The following is a 26505-nucleotide window of genomic DNA, read 5'->3' as shown; positions in this document are numbered from 1 at the left end:
GTAGTGTTATGCAGGAAACCAATGTGCGTTCCTTTAATGCCTTCTTGCATGATGCCCAAAGGGTATCTTAGGTTTCTTATCTAACGCTAGCACTATTCCACCGGCAGTGCCAGGGCATAATCTCTTCTCTGCTATTGCATAAGAGTTGTTGAACCTAGGGAATGCTGCGTATGCCCTGGGGGCGGAGGGACCATCTTGTTCTGTCCCCTGGTGGCTTGCTGCACAGGTGTAATGAACAGTTGTCTTGACAACAAAATGTGATGGGTACCAGATATGGTACTTTTACAGGACCTCACGTTCATTTGAAGACTCTGCACCGGCCTCAACCAATTAACAGGCAAACAAGCATTTATAGCAGACTCAGCCGGACTGCTTCTCGTCAGGGGAAAGGCTGCGTGATTTTGAGAAAAAAAACAACAATGTTTCGAATTGCAAATTTTATATTTTATACATATAAATGCATAAAACTGCAAAATTAACAAGTGAAGAAAGACATGTTACTTTTAGACTGTCAATCAACATATTCTTGTCTCAAGCTGCCACACATTAGAACAATATGCAATAATCTACTTTCATAAATATTTGGCTTTATGCAGACTGAGAGCTTTTGTCAACATCATGCTCTTAAACTGAAGAATTGACCGATAAAAATTATACAGTGTATATAATGTCAAGTAATTATAATATATAATAATGATGCAAGTAACCATTTAGAAGGATATACACTTATTTCTCCCTATTGTAGAATTGTTTACCATTGGACTGTAATTGGAACGTAAATAACATTTAGTTATAAATAAATAAACAAAAAAAAGGACTCTCATCTCTGTAAAAAATGGCGGCGCATCGCATGAGAATGCAGCGGCTCTGCTAACGCTCTTGGGAGTGTAGAGCGATTTGGCAAAAAACACCCGTCATTTCTGTCAATTTCATGGCTGGCTCAAAGCGTGAACACTCTGTGATCACATATGACCGACAGACAATTCTGGATGTGGATGGATCGGGTCGTTATAGACTGAAAGATGCATGTACGGTGGACCTCCTCGCTAGCATGGGAATACTTCGTGGGCTACATCGAGCGGCCTTTGTAGCAGCGGAGTCAAGTGCTAGCGGTGACCGCCAATGGAGACGACATAGGCGGTGCGAGCGGAAGCAGAAGCGGGGATGCCGAGCTGGGCTAACAACAAAGAGAAAAGCTAACCAAAGAAACGTGGAGTCTCCGGGTAAGAAGCCATTTAAACTAGAACTAGCCGGCGTCAGGCTGGATAATCCCTGCACACATAGCAATTCTCTTAGAATAAAACACAACTCACATAATGTTTTTTCTTTTGTGACCGTGTCAGAGGCAGACATACATTGTACCGAGGTAGCTAACTATGATGTGTTCAGTTTATCGCAAAATCAAGCAAACAATCTGAATATCCCCGTCGTATCAATTCCTAGATATGGTCGAAACTATTTAAAGTGCAATACGCATAATAAACGCAACATTATTAATATTGCTACTTCGGATAATTTCAACAAACAATCCTCAAAACAGCCCACTACCTATAATATGGGCTTTTTAAACATAAGATCATTATCTTCCAAAACGCTATTAGTTAATGAAGTCATTAGAGACAACAAACTTGACGTCGTTGGTCTCGCCGAGACCTGGCTCAAACCAGACGATTTTTTTGCGCTAAATGAAGCATCTCCTCCTGGCTATACCAATACACATGTTGCCAGACCTCTTAAAAGGGGAGGGGGTGTCGCACTAATATACAATGAAAACTATAATCTTACACCTAACCTAAATAATAAATATAACTCGTTTGAGGTGCTCACTTTGAGGTTTGTCACACCGCTGCCTCTCCACCTGGCTGTTATCTACCGCCCCCCTGGGCCCTATTCGGACTTCATCAGTGAATTCTCAGAGTTTGTTGCCGATCTAGTGACGCACGCCGACAATATAATCATAATGGGGGACTTTAATATCCATATGAATACCCCATCGGACCCTCCATGCGTGGCGCTCCAGACTATAATTGATAGCTGTGGTCTTACACAAATAATAAATGAACCCACGCATCGCAACGGTAATACGATAGATCTAGTGCTTGTCAGGGGTGTCACCACCTCTAAAGTTACGATACTCCCGTACACTAAAGTAATGTCCGACCATTACCTTATAAAATTCGAAGTTCTGACTCATTGTCAATAAACTAATAATAATAATAATAACTACTATAGCACCCGCAACATTAATGCTGCCACAACGACGACTCTTACTGACCTACTGCCTTCGGTAATGGCACCATTCCCAAATTATGTGGGCTCTATTGATAACCTCACTAACAACTTTAATGACGCCATGCGCGACACCATTGATATTGTAGCACCGCTAAAGCTAAAAAGGGCCCCTAAAAGGCGTACCCCATGGTTTACAGAAGAAACTAAAGCCCAGAAATGATCATGTAGAAAGCTGGAACGCAAATGGCTTGCGACTAAACTTGAGGTTTTCCATCAAGCATGGTGTGATAGTTTAATAACTTATAAACGCATGCTTACCTCAGCTAAAGCTAAATATTACTCAAATCTCATCCACCTCAACAAAAATTATCCTAAATTTCTGTTTAGTACAGTAGCATCGCTAACCCAACAAGGGACTTCTCCCAGTAGCTCCACCCACTCAGCAGATGACTTTATGAATTTCTTTAATAAGAAAATTGAAGTCATTAGAAAAGAGATTAAAGACAATGCATCTCAGCTACAACTGGGTTCTATTAACACAGATACGACTGTATATACGACGGACACTGCCCTCCAAAATAGTTTCTCTCTCTTTGATGAAATAACATTGGAGGAATTGTCAAAATGTGTAAATGGGACAAAACAAACAACATGTTTACTTGACCCAATTCCTGGGAAACTTATCAAGGAGCTTTTTGTATTATTAGGTCCATCAGTATTAAATATTATAAACTTATCACTTTCCTCTGGCACTGTTCCCCTAGCATTCAAAAAAGCGGTTATTCATCCTCTACTCAAAAGACCTAACCTCGATCCTGATCTCCTGGTAAACTACCGACCGATGTCCCACCTTCCGTTTATCTCGAAAATCCTCGAAAAAATTGTAGCACAGCAGCTAAATGAACACTTAGCGTCTAACAATCTCTGTGAACCTTTTCAATCCGGTTTCAGGGCAAATCACTCTACGGAGACAGCCCTCGCAAAAATGACTAATGATCTATTGCTAACGATGGATTCTGATGCTTCATCTATGTTGCTGCTTCTTGATCTTAGCGCCGCTTTCGATACTGTTGATCATAATATTTTATTAGAGCGTATCAAAACGCGTATTGGGATGACAGACTTAGCCTTGTCTTGGTTTAACTCTTATCTTACTGACAGGATGCAGTGTGTCTCCCATAACAATGTGACCTCGGACTATGTTAAGGTAACGTGCGGAGTTCCCCAGGGTTCGGTTCTTGGCCCTGCAATCTTTAGTATTTACATGCTGCCGCTAGGTGACATCATACGCAAATACGGTGTTAGCTTTCACTGTTATGCTGATGACACCCAACTCTACATGCCCCTAAAGCTGACCAACACGCCGGATTGTAGTCAGCTGGAGGCGTGTCTTAATGAAATTAAACAATGGATGTCCGCTAACTTTTTGCAACTCAACGCTAAGAAAACGGAAATGCTGATTATCGGTCCTGCTCAACACCGACATCTATTTAAAAATACCACCTTAACATTTGACAACCAAACAATTAAACAAGGTGACTCTGTAAAGAATCTGGGTATTATCTTCGACCCAACTCTCTCGTTTGAGTCGCACATTAAAAGTGTTACTAAAACGGCCTTCTTTCATCTCCGTAATATCGCTAAAATTCGTCCCATTTTGTCCACAAGCGATGCTGAGATCATTATCCATGCGTTCGTTACATCTCGTCTCGATTACTGTAACGTTTTATTTTCGGGCCTCCCTATGTCTAGCATTAAAAGATTACAGATGGTACAAAATGCGGCTGCTAGACTTTTGACAAAAACAAGAAAGTTTGATCATATTACGCCTATACTGGCTCACTTGCACTGGCTTCCTGTGCACCTAAGATGCGACTTTAAGGTTTTACTACTTACGTATAAAATACTACACGGTCAAGCTCCTGCCTATCTTGCCGATTGTATTGTACCATATGTCCCGGCAAGAAATCTGCGTTCAAAGAACTCCGGCTTATTAGTGATTCCCAGAGCCCAAAAAAAGCCTGCGGGCTATAGAGCGTTTTCTATTCGGGCTCCAATACTATGGAATGCCCTCCCGGTAAAAGTTAGAGATGCTACCTCAGTAGAAGCATTTAAGTCTCATCTTAAAACTCATTTGTATACTCTAGCCTTTAAATAGACTCCCTTTTTAGACCAGTTGATCTGCCGTTTCTTTTCTTTTCTACTCTGCTCCAAACCCGGGGTGGACCGCTAGCCTGTTCATCAGATGGGGACATCTCTACGCTGCTGACCCGTCTCCACTCGGGATGGTTCCTGCTTGCCCCACTATGGACTGGACTCTCGCTGATGTGTTGGACTTTCACAATATTATGTCAGACCCACTCGACATCCATTGCTTTCGGTCTCCCCTAGAGGGGGAGGTAGGGGGGAGGGGGGGGGGGGTTACCCACATATGCGGTCCTCTCCAAGGTTTCTCATAGTCATTCACATTGACGTCCCACTGGGGTGAGTTTTCCTTGCCCGTATGTGGGCTCTGTACCGAGGATGTCGTTGTGGCTTGTACAGCCCTTTGAGACACTTGTGATTTAGGGCTATATAAATAAACATTGATTGATTGATTGATTGATTGATTGATTGTAAGCAACATTATTACTTAAATATATTTTGAACAAAAAACTACATTGGGTTGTCTTCTTTTGTTGTTGTTATTGCCATCACGTGATTAGGTCTTTCTCACTCGTTCGTCCGTGTTGATAGGCTTTGCCCGGATTTCCACTGGATGCGGAACGGCTGCTGAACGAAACAGCCACGGAAGAGCACCGCCATCGCCGTTCTGTTGCGGGTCCGTTGTGAAGCGAAATAGCGCAGACTTTACAGAAGCAAAAAAAAATCGGAAAAATCGGTCCTGCCATTAATAACACGTACTAAACAGCAACACAGACGACAGCTACCAGATATTTGCTGTTGTTTGCTCAGGTAGCAACAATTAAATACAAAGAAAAGCAAGCTATGCATCAGGCAGAGGTGTTATAAAACCACAGGAACAGACGTGCAAAATAAAATTAAGTGCCACCATGTAAACTAAACAGCAGCTTTAGTGTAGACGCTGAAATACTTTTCAAAGTGCCATTCTGCTGGTTACTGTGCAGCTAGGTATATATCTTTATCAAGATAAACAGTAGATGCTGTGATTACCTTGCAAAGTTGTGGCTAAGTTGGGGCTGGAGGTCTTTCAAATCAGTGTCCTTGTCTTGCCACATGGTAGCTGTGCTAGCATTAGCATCTCAAGCTCCCGAGTATCTTCATGATGTCACAACAGGTGAGTGCTCAGATTAGTCGTGCTGCCCGTACTTTATCGCTGCTTTCCAAATGTTAGCCATATTTTTATCCAACTGAAGATTTTTAAAAAAAATCAGAACGTTTACCACACTTTAGATTTTATATTCGGGGGTGCATTGCTTGTAAACACTTTTGGTGCTGTCTGCCATGTTGGTCTGTTGCTTTCAGTCGCAAACGAGAACATTACTTTCGTATTACGCCATCACAGAAGTCCTGCAAGATTAGAGCGGCCATATTTTGTAGCAGAGCTCCATTCAACTGATTCATGATTTTTCAACTGGACATTGACCAATCTATACTAGATATAGATCGATCCAGAGGTTCGCCAAGCGATGTATTCATATCTCCAAACTAAGTTAAAATCGGTTTTCGGTTTGTACCAATTAGTTTTTACACCACTAAGATAAATCCCATTGTTGTGTGCGTGTGTTTGTGTGTGTGCGTGTGTGTATGTATACATTTTTGTACTTCAGTTTTTCCATTTACAATCCATAAATAATTGACTGTTAATGTACATGTATGTTTTTAATCATAAAAATCCAAAACACATATCAATAACAAAAAAACAGTATGTCTACTGTGTATGGATATGGATGTTTACGCGGCAAAAAAGGTATTCAATCAAAAGAGATGTCAAATGAGGATATACAGTGTGTGCCTAACTACAGCTGTGGCCAGCTCAAAGTTGGAAGCAAACATTGCGCCCTGTAGTCTTTTGACCAATCATTAAGGAGGTGACTGAAACCGAGTTGGCCATACTCTCTTTATACACGACTACTATAGCCTATACCAGTGGTTCTTAACCTTGTTGGAGGCACCGAACCCCACCAGTTTCATATGCACACTCACCGAACTTTTCTTTAGTGAAAAATACAATTTTGTTTTTTTTCAAATTCAAGACAAAGTTATATGTTTTTGGTAACACTTGTATGGGGAACATATTCTCAGTAACAAATACTTAATTTAGAGTTTTTTTGGACACTAGGGGAACATATTCTAAGTAACAAAGACTTAATTTAGAGTTATTTGGTTAGGGTTAGGGTTAGAGGTTTAGGGCCAGGGTTAGAGGGTTAGGGTTATAATAAGGCCATGCCGAATAAGGCATTAATAAGTACTTAATAATGACTAGTTAAGAGCCAATATGTTACTAATTTGCATGTTAATAAGCAACTAATTAATGGGGAATATGTTCCCCATACTAAAGTGTTACCATGTTTTTTTACTGGTGCACAAAATGAACCGTGCATGAACATCACCTTGTTCAAAGAACAAAACCAACAGAGTGCATAAACTCACAACAAATTACACACCTGCAAATCAGTGCGACTTCTGCTGTTGCCGTATCCGTAATACGTCGATAGGGAGAAGTTTTTATTTACACGATGAGTCGGGTGTGTTTTGACCTCCGCCGAACCCCTAGGGTTCGATCGAACCCAGGTTAAGAACCACTGGCCTATACACTACAGCCACTTAATGTCTTGGAATTGCAACTGCATGCAAAGTCTACAACTGTACATAATACTTGCAAATAATACTCAGAAGTGTAAGAAAACAAGATTACATTACAGGACAGCATGGTTATTATTATCAGCTTGGTGTTAAATGTTAAATAAAAAAATGTGTTATTTTTATTATTCAACAAGTAACATTTATTACTACATTAAGAGACACAAAAGTACCAAAAATTGGTAGCATTGAGTACCGGTATCGATTTCTAGGAATTGGGAATTACTACCCTATCAGTTCAGTCGTGAAAGGTACCCTTCCCTATACCTGAAGTCATCAAATTAGTTTTTAGGTATGTCAGGTGAGAAATCAAATGTTTGGCGTGATGAAACGCACTTGTTGCGATTATTTATAATTGGATGGCCAACAACCATTTATTCAAGTCATCGCAAATCCAACACACATGCAGCGCTGTCTGCAGGAAAAACCAAAGGCTATTTATGGCACTTGACATTCAATGGTCATTGAAGACTTGTAATTTGTCAGCATCCCTATGCTAATGTTATTAAAGGTCCTGCAGCCCAGAAAGGCAAATGCTTTATGTGCATGATGATCCGGACCTGTTGCTTTTTTTCCAAGAGCCACCAACTTGCTTTGTTTTTATAGAAATAATTTCCATAAATGCATTGAAAAGGATGTCTACAACCGTGTTTTATATGGAAGTCAGAACGGAGCTACAAGAGGGGGGAAATAATCTGGTGGCTTTTCCAGATGCTTCCTCAACATGTGGATGATAGTATCCACAGTTTAGACTGAATCTGTGCGGTAAAAGTGGAACAAATGACTCACAACTACAAGGCATGAGCAAAATAAGTCTGTCTCACAACCGGTTTGTGTGCATTTTGGAAAATCGCTGTGTGGATGAATAACTGCTGCTGTGGCTCATCTCATGCTTGTCGGCGTTGTAGGCCAAAAGGAACATTCTATTTGGAAAGACAGTCTCAGCGACCATGCATATTTTTACTCATTTTTTTAATGTTTTTCGATATTGTTATAATGATCTTATACATAGTTATAGCGGCTCCATACACAGTGTAGAGCCGCTATATTAATAACCACCTCTATTACAGAAAACAAACACATTTGTTTAGTATTTTAAGCACCATTATCAACTAATATTATCACTGAAGGACAAGGCTAAGCAATGTTACACACCTAGAGCAAGCCAGGAGCAGACGGGCTAATAGCTAAGTTAACTGTGAAGCTAGCTTTAAACAACACTTAGAAATAAGTGCTTAGTGACATTTAAGAAGTGGAGCCAGAAGAATTCGGGAGTCTCCCGGGAAAATCGGGAGGTTGAAACCGATACCGATAATTTCCGATATTACATTTTAAAGCATTTATCGGCCGATATATTATATTATATAAATATATATATACATATATATATATATATTAGAGATGCGCGGTTTGTGGACACAACCGCTGAGTCTGCGGATAATCCGCGAGTCGGGCGGATGCATGACGAAAAAAATAGATTTTAAATAGATTCGGGCGGGTGGCGGTTGAACGAATGCGGAAATATATATACATAGTTAAATGTTGTTACCCACATACGAAAAACGAGCAGCACTCTTTGAAACAGGCAATTATTCATCAGGCACTGCTGCAGCTGTCACGCCAAATCTCCCCATTTACTTCCGGGGCTACGTCCAAAAAAGTCACAACGTTGCCGGGGGTCCTTAACCAACACGCGACTGTCCTGTTTCGTGCCTGTACAAAAAAAAACAATAATCGATTTCTTCAGATTCCAGCAGCTGTCAAAGACGAAGTATCCTTCCAGCGACGGGCAGTCAAAGCCGAAGTGCTATCGATCACTGTCAATGACGTAAGAGGAAACATGACCACGGAAGTAAATGGGGGGGTTGTAGGGGGAAGAAATTTGGCGTGACACAGCACACCACAACACAACAGCAGAAGAAGAAAAAAATAAAAATATGGCAACGCCGGCAGCAAATGTAGTATGCGACAAACTAAAAAAGGGAATACTAAAGACCAGGGGAAAAAAATAACAATAATAGTCAACACTTTCTTAATGGAAATGACAATAATATTATAATAATGATAAATACTATTATCACGCATTAATATCTCTTAGCCTCTAATGCGTGGCCAAGATTCCGAACTAACAAAGGTCTTAACTCATTCTCTTTCTATGCCACATCAATGTGGAATGCGCTCCCAACAGGTATAAAAGAAAGGACATCTCTATCCTCCTTCAAAACCGCAATAAAAGTTCACCTCCAGGCAGCTACAACCCTAAACTAACACCCTCCCCGGATTGCTAATAATCAAATGTAAACAATCAAATGCAGATACTTTTTCTTTTTCTTATGCCTTCTGATCTCTCTCTCTCTCTCTCTCTCTCTCTCTCTCTCTCTCTCTCTCTCTCTCTCTCTCTCTCTCTCTCTCTCTCTCTCTCTCTATGTCCACTACTTGATGTCCATATCCCCCTCCACACCCCTGATTGTAAATAATGTAAATAATTCAATGTGATTATCTTGTGTGATGACTGTATTATGATGATAGTATATATGATAGTATATATCTGTATCATGAATCAATTTAAGTGGACCCCGACTTAAACAAGTTGAAAAACGTATTCGGGTGTTACCATTTAGTGGTCAATTGTACGGAATATGTACTTCACTGTGCAACCTACTAATAAAAGTCTCAATCAATCAATCAATATTAATGCGTGGCACGCATTGAATGTCTCTGCTGCATTGGATCCGTCTCCTTTCTCCTTTCTAACCTCACGAATGCCTTGCATCGTCTATATTAGATATATAACAACAGGTGGGTGGCGGGTGGCGGGCGGCGGCCGGTTGTGGTTTTGATAAAATGTTAGTTCGGGTGGATGGCGGATGGATGGCGGATGGATGACGACTTTTGTGATGCGGTTGCGGATGAAATAATTGCCTATCCGCGCATCTCTAATATATATATATATATATATATATATATATATATATATATATATATATATATATATATATATATATATATATATATATATATATATATATATATATATATATATATATATATATATTTTTTTTTTTTATCGGACATCTCTAAAAATGAATAAACTAAATCAACTATTAGCACTCATTTAAATAATTTGGCTTCTGTGTCCAAAGACATAACTTCTTAATTTGTAAACAATATTAAAAATAACAATATGAACGCAATAAAAAAACACTTTTGAACCGAGGAATATCACTCATCGCGCTAGTGCCAATATAAAATGCTCCTTGCCCTTGGTATCGATACGGTCGACATCTGTGTTGAACCGCCACCCGGAGTTCCAACTCACGTCAGTTACTGCAACGTCGAGTGTTCGTCACGGGCATCAAAGAGCAATGAAAAAGATGCTGTCAATGTCAACTTTCCAAGTCGCATATCGAATTGAGTAGACGAAATGGAGCAAGCGAGCTAAATGCGCGACGCTTGAAGCACCACTTTTGAAGCTAACTATTTCAGGTATGTCGCTCTATACCTTCTTCTTTTGTTGTGGTCAAGTTAGTAACCGTGTGTTACAATATACTGTCCTGAATTTGGAGCTTTAAAAACGTAAAAGACACGGAAGTTATGGAAGAGCGACGTGTTGGTTTATTCTTCGTGCACATGATTGTTGTGTTTGTGAAACGTTCACCTTAAATATGCTATCACATTGATATGCATATTGGAATCATAACGGTCGCGCCTGTCCCCAAAAAGAGGCATAAAGTGTCTCAAACCCAAGTTAACAGGTTCAAATTTTAAGGATAAAAAAATTGAACTAGGATGAAGGCTTTATAGAACGATTCATTAGTGCACGTGTGAACAATTATATCCAAATCTGACGTTTCAAAATATCCCTTTTGAACACGGAATTATGACCGCGTGTTCTGTCATGTTCACGACTTCAAACGAGTGTGTGTGCGCCATATTACTCGACTTTTTGTGTTAAATAGTTCAAGTTAATTGAGATAAAAATGGTTATTTTACTCAATTTCCACACGCTGAAATCTGAAACTGTTTACTTTGTCGATCAAAGCATTCCTCTTAAATCAATTTTATAAATATACCTCGCTGTAACTAACTTAATACTAAAGTTAGCTAAGTGAGTTGGGTATCAAGTTAAATGTATTTTAATGCGTTTTCTGATGACTGTATATGGATTGCAGGCGTGATATTGCTCATCTCAAAACGTTGTAACATAATAACCATTGAGGTTGGAAAGTCTTTGATCTTTAATAATGGAGGTAATAACTCCTTTAAAGGCTTCAAAGGTTGTAGTTTTTTAATTGGATTTGGGAGTCTGATTCAACAACTTCATAAATGCGACAGCAGCTTTTTTTTTTTAAATGCTAGGAAAATATTCAGTTATTCATCAGAATACATGCTCACATGGCCCAAATAAACTTGCATGAAATGAGCAGTGAGTATATTAGTTATCAGAAATTATGAATAGTTTTCAGTTCTCTTTCATGTGTGTTACAACATCCATCCATCCATTTTCTACCCTGCTTGTCCCTTTTGGCATATATCAGTTTATTGGTGTGTTTATATAATTACATTGTCATAGTTACATTGTCTACAAACTCAGGGAATGTGTTAAGGGACACAGAAGGGATTTTTGGGTCAAAAAATAAAACATTTGAATTAGAGATGGGTGATATGGCCAAAAATCTGTATTGCAGCCTGCCTGCGATAATGATATATATCACAACATATTATTTGGTAATTCATTTTTTTCAAAACGGGTTACAAAGGCTGTCAAATTGGCTGTTGACAAAAGTACGTCATTTCTGGTTATATTTTTTTCTCCTCAAATGTATTAATCTACTTACTGTGGTTGTTAACAATAAATGTGACCGGATATCCGGTTCGAGAAGTGGCCAGTTCGGCTACATCGGTTACAGCCCCCTCACTCGATAAATCCGTAGGTTAATCAAGTGTAGACACACAGGTTATCCGCAGAATTAGAAATCATTTGGCGGTTTTTATCTTTAAAACGACACGAGAGCCAGGGTTGTCCGTGAAAAGAGCCATGTGCTTGTTTTTTTACTTACGGAACTGGAGACTAGAATAGACGTAGATAAATGGACCGGGTGTCGCGCGGCACTAGCAATTAGTAAGACAATGCGAGCATCATGGCTTCCCGCCAAATAATTACCTGCAAAGACGCAACGTCAACATCGCGGACCGTCTCTGTGCTGTGACATCTGTCAATATTGTAACATCTCAAGGATTGGGGAGGCTACGGCAGATTCCCTGAGTGTCTTTCTTCATTTCACAACATACAATGTTAATGTAGAACGGCCTCAATCTGTGTGTCCCGCTGTCTTTTACGGCACCATTCAAACGACCTGTCACTTCCCATCCTTGTCCCGGAAGTCCCGCCCCCAATTGTTAGCAAACTTTTTTTTAATTTATGATTTACAAAGCATAAAAAAAGAAAAATGTCTTACATAAGGATTGTGAATGATAGACATTTTTGCATATTTCCATTATGACTGATCTGCTGATATGGGCAGAGTGCAGAAGCGTTCCCATTGTGACATCATCCAACCCACGGAAATAGCCGAAGACATTCGGAGCGGAATATTCGAAATGGCCATCTGAAATTGTGGCATTTTGTGATGTTTCGGTGGTATTTTCACATACTTTGTGGAATGTAAATACAATTGGATATGGTTTAATGGATACAATGAAACACAATTAAGCATATAAAGTCAACTTGTTTTTCCAAAAATTCTACTGGTACTTTTTATTTTATTTTGCCTATCGTTCACCATCAATATGAGAGACAAGATGACAAAAGGTTGTTTTTTTTGCATTCTTAAATGTAAAAATTGACACGTTCTTGGTGACTCGCAATGCAGCTAATGGGAGCAATCCCTTTTTAAAGATTAAAGATACCAATGATTCTCACACACACACTAGTTGTGGTGAAATTTGTCCTCTGCATTTGACCCATCCCCTTGGGGAGCAGTGGGCAGCAGCGGCGCCGCGCCCGGGAATCATTTTGGTGGCTTAACCCCCAACTCCAACCCGTGTTGCTGAGTGCCAAGCAGGGAGGTTATGGGTCCCATTTTTATACCTCTAAATCACTTTAAAAATGCATTAAAAATAATCTCCAATGCTTCATTTACGTTCCGTAACCTGTATAATAACCAAGCTGTAGCGACATTGTTATTGTAAGAGCGAACACTGAGGAACTCTTTTTTTCTAGCGTAGTAAATGGGCGTGCTATGGTATAAGCCGTAAAGGCTAGCTACAAAAAGAGATAAGCTAGCAACTGCGTCAACACAATGCGATAAGACACCAATCTGTACTGACTAAAAACATGAACAATCATGTTACAGTATCTGTAAAGCATTAACCCACATTTCATGTTTTGTGTATACACAGCTGGCCAGACAGTGTATGCTGAATGTCATGATACACGCATGACATGCTGCATGTATCATGATCAATATAAAGTGTGACTCATTCGATGGACAGTTGTCTCTTTGGTCCAGTTGGCCAGGGACGTTTTTTCGTGTGAATTTGGATAAGCACTCCATTTTGCAGCTTCAAGTCACTTTCACCTCACTCTCTCGACTTCCGTTTGTTCCAAGGTCTGACTCTTCCTTCGTGCTGGCTTCTAGAAGCAGTACTTCATCAGATTAAAAAAGTTAAGCTTGTTAATTCTCATTTGTCCAAAAATAGTCGTCTTTGTTGTTTGTTACTTATTAATCTGCCATGATTAGAAGACACACTCGCCTTTGTTTCCGGAAGCAAGACACACAGTTGTTGCCAGAAGTCGGAAGTGTGCTGCAATGGAAACGGAAATAAATGCGTCGAAGAATTAGTACCGACAATGATTAAAATGACCAAAATATGGTAAATATTGTACATATTACATATAGTTATGAACGTGTGTGTTACCATATTATATATATACATATATATATATATATATATATATATATATATATATATATATATATATATATACACACTGTAAAAAAAAATTATGTAAAAAAACGGTCATCTACTGGCTGCTACGGCTGCCAAACGAAAACCATAAAATTAAAGTAAAACATTGTAAACCAAATAATGATCAAAAACATAATATTTACAGAAATTTTCATGAAACGTTTTGCGGAAAAATATCGTAATTTTACAGATTTTTACTAAATTATTAAGATCAACCACCTTTAATAAAGTGACGATGCAAACAGTTCCACAGAAAAATACCATTATTTTACAGATTTTTTCTGAATTGTTAAGATCAACCAACTTTAATAAAGTGACTATGCAAAACAGTTCTGCAGAAAAATACCTTTATTCTACAGCATGGGTGTCAAATTTGGCCCGCTGTGTGATTTCACTTGGCCCTTGAGGCGATATCAAATTAACACTAAAGCTGGCCCGCCAATTATATATTGCGGCGGTGCCGCGGTAACACCGCATTCACAGTTTATTGCAATGCTTACCAGCATACACCGCTAATTCCAATACTTACCAACTCTCCCGGGAGTCTTCCATACTTTAGCGCCCCTCCCGAAAATCTTCAGGTCTGTTTTCAGCCAGTCCAACGAGTACTGGCCCAGCCACATTACATGTGCGGCTTCTGTATGCACACACAAGTGAATGCAATGCATACTTCATCTTCAGCCATACAGGTGACACTGACGGTAGCCGAATAAAAAAACTTTAACACTGTTAGAAATATATGCCACACTGTGAATCCACACCAAACAAGAATGACAAACAACATTTCGGGAGAATATCCGCCCGGTAACACAATATAAACACAACAGAACAAATACCCAGAATCCTTTGCAGCCTAACTCTTCCGGGACGCTACAAGGTGTGTGTGGGGTGGGGGGCGGGGTTTGGTGTTAGCGGGGGTGTATTTTGTAGCGTCCCGGAAGAGTTAGTGCTGCAAAGGATTCTGGGTATTTGTTCTGTTGTGTCTATATTGTGTTACCGTGCGGATGTTCTCCCGAAATGTGTTTGTCATTCTTGTTTGGTGTGGGTTCACAGTGTGGCGCATATTTGTAACAGTGTTAAAGTTTTTTATACTGACACCGTCAGTGTAAACTGTATCGCTGTTGATGAAGTATGCGTTGCATTCGCTCGTGTGTGTGTGTGTGTGTGTACAGAAGCCGCACATTGCTTGTGACTGGGTCTGAGCGATGTTAAAATAGATGAAAAGCGGACATGACGATAGCTCGTAGAGTACGTTAAAGGTTAATTTGTTCAACCTTGGCCCCGCGGCTTTGTTAAATTTTAAATTTTGACCCACTCTGTATTTGAGTTTGACACCCCTGTGTTAGATTGTTAGTATGGACATAGACTTTTATATAACAAGCTACCTATTTAATGAAAGATAACTACTGTAATATTACATGAATTTGAAAGTAATTTAAGAAAACAGAAAATGCTATGTATAATTAATTTGGTATTTTTCTGTAAAAAAAATAGAAATATACATAGTTTGTCATTACTGGCATATTACTTAAAATAACAGGCGGATTGTTTATTTACAGATAATGTCTTCAATTGGAAAAAAAAATAGAAAAATTACAGCAGAAATTTAGTGTAAAGTAACCATAAAAATAGGATTTTTTTTTTTTACAGTGTATATACTTGCAGTATGGAAACAAAACTTTGATGGAGGGTTTGCAGTTGTTTTAGAGGGCTTTTAAGGCTGCAACAGTGACTTCAATTAGCCGCATCTTCGAAGCGTTTTTTTAAATAAAATTTAAAAAAAGATGTGTGTTCTTGTCTATAATGTTTGTGAACGATAAGCAAAATTCCCAAAAAGTGCAGTTCCCGTTTAAGTATCATTATCAAGTATCACTATCAAGTATTAGGATGAGGCTAAACATGTTTCACACCGAGAGCAAGCAGGAGCAGTCATGCTAGCTAAGCCAGCTTGAAACAACACCCAAGAAAAAGTGTATAGTAAAGTTTAAGAATTGTAGATGGCTTACAGATGGTTACAGCAGAAAGTAAGCAGGAGTTTTCCTCCGAAAAGCAAATAACAGTTTAGCCTCCCAGAGCCATGTCCTTGCGAGTGAATTCTCTCTGTTGCCTTCAAGGCGATGTTATGCCCTTCCATTGTGTAAAACATCGCTTTTCCAAATCATTCGTCCCCTCTGCACTCAGACTTAAACACTTTTCAGAGTGTTGTATTGTTGTACTGTTTATGTATTTATTGACTATTCATTGTGGGCCATGTGTAGGCTTTGTAAACCACGACAACCTGCTGCTGAAAATTGTATTGCCCCTTGAGGGATTATTAAAGTTGTTTGAATTGAATTGTTATTAACAGGGAATTAACAAGTAGATTAATAAGAGTCTAGAGAGAGGATAATTAACAGCTTTTAACTGTTGATGTGTCAACATTATCACAACTTGAAGAACACAGCATGTAAGGAGGGTGGATCGATCCATAAATTGGTGGTGTCAACATCAAGGGAAAGGGCAGCACAGTGAAACAGGAGTTAGTGCGTGTGCCTCACAATAAGAAGATCCTGTGTTCGATCCCCGCGCACAGCGTCTTTGTGTGTGGAATTTGCATGTTCTCCCCGTGACTGCGTGGGTTCCCTTCGGGCACTCCGGCTTCCTCCCACCTCCAAAGACATGCACCTGGGGATAGGTTAATTGGCAACACTAAATTGGCCCTAGTGTGTGAATGTGAGTGTGTATGTTGTCTGTCTTTCTGTGTTGGCCTAGGTCAGGGGCGGGGAACATCTGGCTCGAGAGCCAGAAGAGGCACTTTTGATGACTGCATCTGGCTCTCAGATAAATCTTAACTGACATTGCTTAACACGATAAATAATGAATAATTCCGCTGGTAATCGTAGTGTTAAAAATAACGTTCAAAATATTCACAAAATATTCAAAACATTCTCATACATTTTAATCCATCCATCCTTTTTCTACCGCACCTGTTCAAGAAGTTGCATTAATGGTAAGAAGTATCTACAGTGTTTCCCACACATTCATTTATTTGTGGCGGCCCGCCACGAAAGAATTACGTCCGCCACAAATAAAAAAAAAAAAAAATTTTTTTTTTTTTTTTGGCCTGTCCAGCTTCTCAGGCAAATCATATAGTTGATGTAGATGCCCATATAGGCTGTTCAGATTTACTTTACAAAAGAGAAGTGTAGGATACTTCTCTTGTTGCCTTATTTGTATTTGACCACTACAGTTTTCTGTTTATTTGTTACTGACTGTGGCAGGACACGTCTGCCTCTGTTTCACTTTATGTTGCTGGTAAATAATATGGTTGTAGTAGTAGGCTAAAGTTAAATTATTTAGTATGCACTAATTAAAGGGGCAGAGCTTTAAGAGACATTTTAGCTTTTATATTTTATAAGATATATTTTTTGCAAGAACCACAATTAATAAATATATTTCAGTGAATAACTTATTGTTCAAATCTGTATATAAATATGTACATAAAGTGTTGTAATTATATTGTAAAATGGATGGATGGACGTTTAAAACAAAACTGTTATTATTAATTAGTAAGTATACATTTTTTGAGCCTTTTTAGAGAAAATCATATCATTGTAGTAAATTATGCAAATTACCCGATGATGTAATGGTGACCACGCCCATAGCCACGCCCATAGCCACGCCCCCACCGCCACAGGTATCTTGGCAGTTTATGGGAAACACTGATCTATTTATTATTGGTTAGCTTCAGAATAACAATGTTATTAAAAAGAATAAGATACTTATTACACTCTAAAAATGTTGGTCTTACTTCAAAATGCACACATTTAGTTGTATTCAGTGTTAAAAAATATTATATGGCTCTCACGGAAATACATTTTAAAATATTTGGCTTTCATGGCTCAGTCAGCCAAAAAGGTTCCAGACCCCTGGCCTAGGTGGTCATTTGTCCAGGGTGTACCCCACCTTGAGTGCAGCTGGGATAGGCTCCAGGTCCCCCAATTTAAACTTTTATAAACACATTGCTGTCTGAGCAACTAAACTATCCAATTGTGCACATTGAACCTTAATTCCGTGCCCTCTTAGAACAGAGTGATCGTACTATACTAGGGAGGAGACTAGAGGTGTTTTTATGATAAGTTCAAGGACCGCTGAACAGAGTAGGACGGCACAACGCCTGCAAGTCAAAGTCAAGTCAAAGTCAGCTTTATTGTCAAACAACTGTTTGTACAGGACATACAGGTGGACGAAATTGCGTTCCTCTCACATCCACGGTGTCTATAAATATAAAGTGTAAAATAAAAATAAAAAAGACAACAATTTAAACAGTCGCATGAGGGGGGGGAAAAATATACAGGGGAAGAAGATATTACCAGAATATCTATAATATCTATCTAAGTATTCAGATGGGAGTGCAAAGTGCAATGTAAACAGTGTAAACAGTTAAAACAGTTAGCAGCATTTTGAGTCCGGAGTAAAGTGGCTAAGTGATAGATGGTGTGTGTGTGTGTGTGTGTGTGTGTGTGTGTGTGTGTGTGTGTGTGTGTGTGTGTGTGTGGGTGAGTGGGGGTGGGGGGGGGGGGGGGTGGGGTGTAGTGTCTCAGTTCACAGTTCAGTTCAGATCAGATTGCAGGGCAGAGTGAGAAGGGGGGGGGGGGGGCCGGGAGAGAGTTCAGCTTCCTGACAGCCTGATGGATGAAGCTGTCTCTCAGCCTACAGCTTCGAGCTCGGAGGCTTCTCAGTCGTCTGCCGGATGGCAGCAGTCTGAAGAAGCCGTGTGAGGGGTGTGTGATGTCGCCTGCCACGCGGAGTGCTTTGCGTGACAGGCGTGTGTTGTAAATGTCCTGGAGGGAGGGGAGGGGGGCACCGACGATCTTCTCAGCTGCCCTAACTGTGCGCTGCAGCGTCCTGCGGCAGGACGCCGTGCAGCCTCCGTACCACACAGTTATGCAGCTGGTCAGGATGCTCTCGATGACGCCCCGGTAGAAGGAGTGCATGATGGAGGCTGAGGCTTTTGCTCTTCGCAGTTTGCGGAGGAAGTAGAGGCGCTGTTGAGCCCTCTTGGCCAGTGATGCAGTGTTGGTTTTCCAGGAGAGGTCATCTGTGATGTGCACACCCAGGAATTTGGTGCTGCTCACTCTCTCCACCACCACACCGTTGATGGTCAGAGGAGGGTGCTGGGTGTGCGCTCTCCTGAAGTCCACAACAATCTCCCTTGTTTTCTCTACATTGAGAGAGAGATTGTTGTCACCGCACCATGTGGCCAGTTGGCTCACCTCGTCTCTGTAGCCGGTCTCATCGTTATTGTGGATGAGACCTACCACAGTTGTGTCGTCCGCAAACTTGACGAAGAGGTTGGTGCTGTGCTTCGGCGTGCAGTCGTGGGTCAGCAGGGTGAAGAGAAGGGGGCTCAGCACACATCCTTGAGGGGCCCCTGTGTTCATGATGATGGTGCTGGATGTGTACCTGCCGACCCGGACTGCCTGTGGTCTCCCAGTCAGGAAGTCCAGCAGCCAGTTGCACAGCGACGTGTTCAGCCCCAGCCGGTCCAGTTTGTGAATCAGCTGCTGTGGGATGATGGTGTTAAATGCTGAACTGAAGTCTATGAACAGCATCCTGGCGTAGGAGTCTTTAGTGTCCAGGTGGGTGAGAGCTGAGTGGAGGGCTGTGGAGATTGCATCATCGGTCGATCTGTTGGCCCGATATGCAAACTGGTAGGGGTCCAGGGTGGGGGGGAGGATGGACTTGATGTGCTGCAAGACTAGCCGTTCGAAGCACTTCGTGATGATGGGCGTCAGTGCAACGGGACGGTAATCGTTGTAGCTGGATGGGGAAGCCTTCTTGGGAACCGGGATGATGGTGGAGGCTTTGAGGCACGTGGGAACAGCAGCTTGGCTCAGGGAGGTGTTGAAGATGTCCGTGAAGACATCTGTGAGCTCCGCTGCACAGTCTCTCAGCACACGACCAGGTATGTTGTCCGGGCCTCCAGCTTTGCGTGCGTTGACTCTGGAGAGGGAACGCCTCACGCTGGCCGAAGACAGGGACAGCACCTGGTCATCCGGAGGGGGTGGAGTCTTCCGTGCAGGCGTGCTGTTTTGTGCCTCAAAGCGTCCAAAGAACTCGTTCAGGCTGTTCAGCAGAGCGGTGTCACTGTCACAGGTCTGTGGTCGGGGTTTATTGTCCGTGATGGTCTGGATCCCCCGCCACAGGCTCCTGGTGTCTCTGCTGTCACTGAAGCGGTGGGCTATCCTGCTGCCGTACTGCCTCTTAGCATCTCTGATGCCACGGTTCAGGTTGGCCCTGGCTGTTCTCAGGCCAGCCTCATCTCCTGCTCTGAAGGCAGCGTTCCGGGCTCTCAGCAACCTATGGACTTCCCCCGTCAGCCATGGTTTCTGATTTTCCCGTACCGTGATGGTCCTGGTCTCTGTGACATCATCGATGCATTTAGTGATGTATGCAGTGACAGTCTCTGTATATTCCTGTATGTCGATGTGGTGGTTGTAGGTGGCTGCCTGCTTAAAAATGACCCAGTCTGTGGTGTCAAAACAGTCCTGCAGAGCAGAGGAGGCATCCACTGGCCACACCCTCACTTGCTTCTGAACTGGTCTGGTGACTTTAGCCCTCGGCCTGTATGCTGGCATTAGCATGACAGTGAGGTGGTCAGAAGCACCCAGGTGGGGGAGGGGTGACGCCTTGTAAGCTCCTCTCTGAGTGGTGAAGACCATGTCCAGTGTGTTTTTACCTCTTGTAGGAAAGTCAATGTGTTGATGTAGCTGTGGACACACTGACTTGAGGTTAGCCTGGTTGAAATCACCAGCCACGATGAGGAAGCCGTCTGGATGGGCTGTCTGGTGTTCGGTGATGGCACAGTTCAGTTCAGATAGTGCCCTGTCTCTGTCCTTGTTGTTAGAGCAGGGGGGAATATAAACAGCAGCTAGTAGAATGGCTGCAAACTCCCTCGGTAGGTGGAAAGGCCGACACTTTAAAAACATGAACTCCACCAGGGCTGAGCAGTGCTTCTGTGTAACAACAGTGTCCTTACACCATGCATCACTGATGTAAACACAGACCCCGCCACCGCGGGTCTTACCTCCTGCAGTGAGGGCCCTGTCTGCCCGATAGCATGTTAGCTGGTCGAGCTGGATGGCGGAGTCCGGGATGCCGTCGTGGAGCCACGTTTCGGTGAACACAAAAGCACAACACTCTCTCACCGTCTTCTGTGTGGATCGGATGAGCTGTATGTGGTCCCGTTTGTTGTCCAGGGAGCGTACGTTGGCTAGGAGGATGGATGGAATAGCCGGCTTGTTTGGGCTAGCCGCTAGCCTGGCTCGGATACCTCCGCGCTTGCCGCGCTTCCGCCTTCTCGCACACCGTTTGCGGCGCCTCCTCTGCGGGCACGGAGCAGCTGTGGGGGTCGGTGTTGTGGTGGGCCGCCGGAGTAATCCGAGGCTTCGTAGCACCTCGACGTCCGCCGGGTTTAAGTCCTTAACTCCGGTGCTGCCTATGGTGAGCAGTCCCTCACGGCTGTATGTTTGCCGTGGGGCAGATAAACGCGACGAACACTTACACACACGAGACGAAAAAACACACGTAAAACAAGAAAACACCGCATTATCAGGAGAGAGAGTGGTCGCTGCATGTACACGCGCCGCCAAGAACTAATACTAGATTTAATCTGTTAAGGTCTTTTCATTTAAATAAAGTGCTGCAGTACAAACTAATATTTAAAACAATAAAATCTTAGCCATTAAACAGATAAAATACAAATACTAAAACACTATCAGTGAAGCATACAAAACAGAACAGTGTAGTGTGTCTATTTACTTAAATTTTAAATTTATTTTAATCCTAAATAAGGTTTTTATTAAATTTTGGTAGAGAAGCAACTAATATTTTTCAATCGAGTTGTTTCGATAGACTGTACATACAATTAGGGATGATGTTTGTTTGTTAAGAAATTATCGATTTCGATGCCATTATCGAATCCTCTTATCGAACCGATTCCTTATCGATTCTCTTACCGAATCCATAAAGAATAGAATAGAATAGAATAGAATAGAAAGTACTTCATTGATCCCTGGGGGAAATTCAGCACCACAGTTCGCTCACAATAGACAGTAATAATAATAAATAATATAATATATATAATATATAATATATATTTAATATATAAATAATATAAATATATTCTACATATACTCTACATTTAAGTGCAGTCAAGGAACATATGCATTATACAGGTTGTTATATATAGGAAAAAACACACAATACTTGGTTTAACAAAAACTCACTTTTGGCAGCCTTCACTTCTATTTTTTAAGAATTTTTTTTTATTAAATAAATAAATATTGACTGTTTGTGCCCCTTTAATTGGGCCACCTAAGAAAAATACATGCAGGGAAAATCCTGCATTCATTTGTATTATTTATTAGACAGACCTGCAAACTCTGGAGTGGTGTAGGCTACAAGATACCGTTAACGTTATCAGGCACATACAAAAAGCACTGACTATGCTTAGGTAACGTTAGTCTAGCTAACATTACAGCAGTCCTGGTTGACATAAGAGGTAATGTTATTTTAGCCTAAAGGCTACAAGTAAGCAGATATAGAAATTAACCGGCAACAGTTAACGTTAGTTACTCACAGGCACTATCACTGGGACTGCAGGTTGAAGCAGAGGAAGAGGGGCGTGCTTCGTCATCTCTGTCGCTGCTTCTCCACGTGTCGAGGACACGACGCGTTTCTCTAACCTTCAGGTTATGTACGGCCTTAACATGTTTCAACATGTTTGTTGTACTGCTCCCCTAACGCGAGCTATGCAAATCGCTATCGTTAGCTAACAACACACAAAGCAAAGACGCATGCATGTGTTACACACAGGCGCAGTTACGTCACTACTTGCTGAAAGCCGTAAGAAGGCGGTATATAATGGTTAAAACACATTGGAAAGTTAGTGCCCTCTAGGCATACTTGCCAACCTTGAGACTTCCGATACCAGGAGGTGGGGGTTGGGATGTGGGGGGCGTGGTCGGGGGTGGGACAGGGGGCATGGTTAATAGGGCAGTATATTTACAGCTAGAATTCACCAACTCAAGTATTTCATATATATATATATATATATATATATATATATATATATATATATATATATATATATATATATATATATATATATATATATATATATGTATATATATGTATGAAATAATATATTTATTTATTTTATTATACTGTACATATAAATAAAATAAACACTTGAATTTCAGTGTTCTGGAGGCTATCCAGTAGATGGCAGTATTGTCCTGTTTAACTTCTCCGTTCATGACTGAGTATATCATTTCGGCCACCGTGTTCAATGGAGAAGTCTGTTCTACAAAATGTACAGGCAACATAGATACCCCTTCCCCTTCGAACTGTCCTGGATGAACTGAAATTCTTGTTTCCATTCGTTTTGGAACTTGCAAGCGTATTTCTTCATCTTGCTCGTCGACGGCGTCGCCATGTCTGTAACTTCCTCGACTATAAAAATGGGACCCATTACCTCCCTGCTTGCCACTCAGCATCAAGGGTTGGAATTGGGGGTTAAATCACCAAAATGATTCCCGGGTGCGGCGCCGCTGCTGCCCACTGCTCCCCAAGGGGATGGGTCAAATGCAGAGGACAAATTTCACCACACCTAGTGTGTGTGTGACAATCATTGGTACTTTAACTTTAACTTAACTTTAACTTCTGCTTCGTCTCCTTGTTGTGTGCGCAGTTGTGCACTCTACTCTCTAAAAGCCGTAGATGTTATGACGTCATTGGGCAGGCAAGCTGTTTATATTGTGGGAAAGCGGACGTGAGAACAGGCTGTCCCCACTGAGGTCCGCATTGAGCTAGAGGGGGCGTGGCCTCCAGCTCCGGCTGAATACCGGGAGTTTGTCGGGAGAAAATTTCTGCCGGGAGGTTATCGGGAGAGGCGCTGAATACCGGGAGTCTCCCGGTAAAACCGGGAGGGTTGGCAAGTATGCCTCTAGGAATCTGCGTAAAGGTTGCGAACAGCCCCTTTTAAGAATGACTAAATATTTTAGAAGTTATCCTCATCTGTGAATGCAATCTTCTGTTGTAATTTTGTGTGCCAGACAGTGTGAGGCTTTAGTAGTAGCAAGCCCTGTGGTCTGCTGCTCTCGTGGAGAGATTGCCTTCACTTGGAAACTTGCGGTTGCCTTCCAGGGCACTAATAACAATGTTTCACATCCGGGCTGGCGTGCACGGGCTTAAACTAATAATAACAATGTAGAGAAATGCCAGGTACTGGGTTTTCCTGTCAGCTGAGACGGTTGTTATAGTTCAAAGGCCGGAGTGAAAGCTGTACTTATGCAGTCATGTTGTATTAATGGCCTCACATATTGTTGATGCTCTGTGTTTTTCCCTTTTTAAATTTAGAAATGACATACACTACCGTTCAAAAGTTTGGGGTCACCCAAACAATTTTGTGGAATATCCTTCATTTCTAAGAACAAGAATAGACTGTCGCGTTTCAGATGAAAGTTCTCTTTTTCTGGCCATTTTGAGCGTTTAATTGACCCCACAAATGTGATGCTCCAGAAACTCAATCTGCTCAAAGGAAGGTCAGTTTTGTAGCTTCTGTAACGAGCTAAACTGTTTTCAGATGTGTGAACATGATTGCACAAGGGTTTTCTAATCATCAATTAGCCTTCTGAGCCAATGAGCAAACACATTGTACCATTAGAACACTGGAGTGATAGTTGCTGGAAATGGGCCTCTATACACCTATGTAGATATTGCACCAAAAACCAGACATTTGCAGCTAGAATAGTCATTTGCCACATTAGCAATGTATAGAGTGTACTTCTTTAAAGTTAAGACTAGTTTAAAGTTATCTTCATTGAAAAAAAAGGACATTTTAATGTGACCCCAAACTTTTGAACGGTAGTGTATTTGATATCATTACCAGGCCTCAAATTTTTACTTTTTAATGTCAAGGCAAGTGTTGCCTTAAAGGAGGGCTCATATTTTAGGGCACCAAGGCAAGTTAGAAGGGCACCAAGGCAAACGTTATTTTCTTCCGAGGCAGGGGCTCCAAAGCATGCATACATACCTATATATATATATATATATATATATATATATATATATATATATATATATATATATATATATATATATATATATATATATATATATATATATATATATATATATATCCATCCATCCATCCATCCATCTATCTATCTCTATCTCTCTATTTATATATACACACACATACTGTACATATGCATATATACACACATACATATATACCACGTTTAAATCATCTCTTTAATGCAGGACTGACTCACAACCAATTTGATGCTCTCACACTATAGAAACACTTTCTCATGATCACACTGGATTCTGATAACGTGTGAATATTTAGTTTTCTTCTTCTCCAACAACTTTCTGCTGTGCTCTTTCTATTGGGTGTGCTTGAACTCCACCAGCATATGAGCGAAACATAGGATGGTTTGTAATCAGTAGTATGCCTCAAGGGTTAAGTATTCATCTCTATCCCCATTCTGAGCCTGCCCCTATTTAGGAGGGGAAGGCTGTGAATAAATACCACCCTTGTCCTCTCATAATGAAACAGCTTGACCTTTCATGACCCCTGCTAGTAGCGCATCTGCCTGTCAAATCCTTCTCGTCTGGTCCTTTGGGGCTGCCACATCTGCTCCCGACCACTAATATACAATTTCTGGAATTTATTTAGCTCATTAAGAATTAAGGGTTGGTAAATAATGTTCAGTACTTTAGTGATTTAGAGTCCATTCTTGTTTTTTACTGTCTCGTCTGCATAATGACCGAGACTCTCTTTTATATTCTGGTCTCTTCCTGTATGGATGCAATAATAATGAGGTTGGCATTGACCTTAATTTAATCACATCTGTAAAATGCCTCACATATGGCACAATTGCTGGTGCTTAGCTCCGTCATGTCACGCACTGAAAAAATGTTGTCCCTTGCTGCCCATTTTGGCTTGTGGCCGTTATCAGTTTTTATGGACCACATTCCTCTGTGACAAAGCGCCAGTGAAGTGAATAAATAATATTGTTTTGCAGAGATTTATCTGGTGACGTTTCCGCAGCAAGCTCACATGCCGCTGAAAAATGGGTTTAAGTGAGAAAACAGCCGCCGACACAGGTCAGCCTTTGTCGCTCCACTTACTTTTAACACTGCTGGTTAAACAAGAGCGTCTTTGTGGAGCACCTGCTCCAGATTAGAGGTCAATAGCTGTTTAATTTCAAATTTCTAGTGATAATTTCACTGTGAAACTTAACCTTAACTCCTGTCGTTTTTTGACTGTTTTTAGACGGATCTGTAAAATGCCAGCTGCAATGTTGAAATTCAAATCTGTTTCCTCTTGTCGGAAAGAAAGAATAATTCTCCTGGGACAGAACACCACATGTTCACATTTTTTAATATGCTGGTGCACATGCATTGCTGAACTAATTTAAAGCA

At 41.1% G+C, this 26505-nt stretch overlaps 1 protein-coding gene across 4 annotated transcripts in view; it reads left to right on the top strand.

Moving 5' to 3' along the window:
* LOC133646103 (rho guanine nucleotide exchange factor TIAM2-like) overlaps positions 1–26505 on the top strand; it is a 288867-nt gene that overhangs the window by 70169 nt on the left and 192193 nt on the right. Inside the window, exon 1 of one of the 4 annotated variants that reach the window (XM_062041114.1) lies at positions 1111–1223. The exons of 2 other annotated variants lie outside the window; for them this stretch is intronic. The gene's annotated coding sequence lies outside the window, so the exon portion shown is untranslated. Of the gene's footprint in view, positions 1–1110; positions 1224–10403; positions 10543–26505 lie in introns of those variants that run through there. One more of the 4 variants, XM_062041112.1, reaches the window with a different exon arrangement.

The sequence above is a fragment of the Entelurus aequoreus genome, linkage group LG03, assembly GCF_033978785.1.
Source record: "Entelurus aequoreus isolate RoL-2023_Sb linkage group LG03, RoL_Eaeq_v1.1, whole genome shotgun sequence".
NCBI classification, from domain to species: Eukaryota; Metazoa; Chordata; class Actinopteri; order Syngnathiformes; family Syngnathidae; genus Entelurus; species Entelurus aequoreus.
The sequence above is the reverse complement of the archived record's forward strand: the minus strand, read 5'-3'. Positions and strand labels throughout refer to the sequence as shown.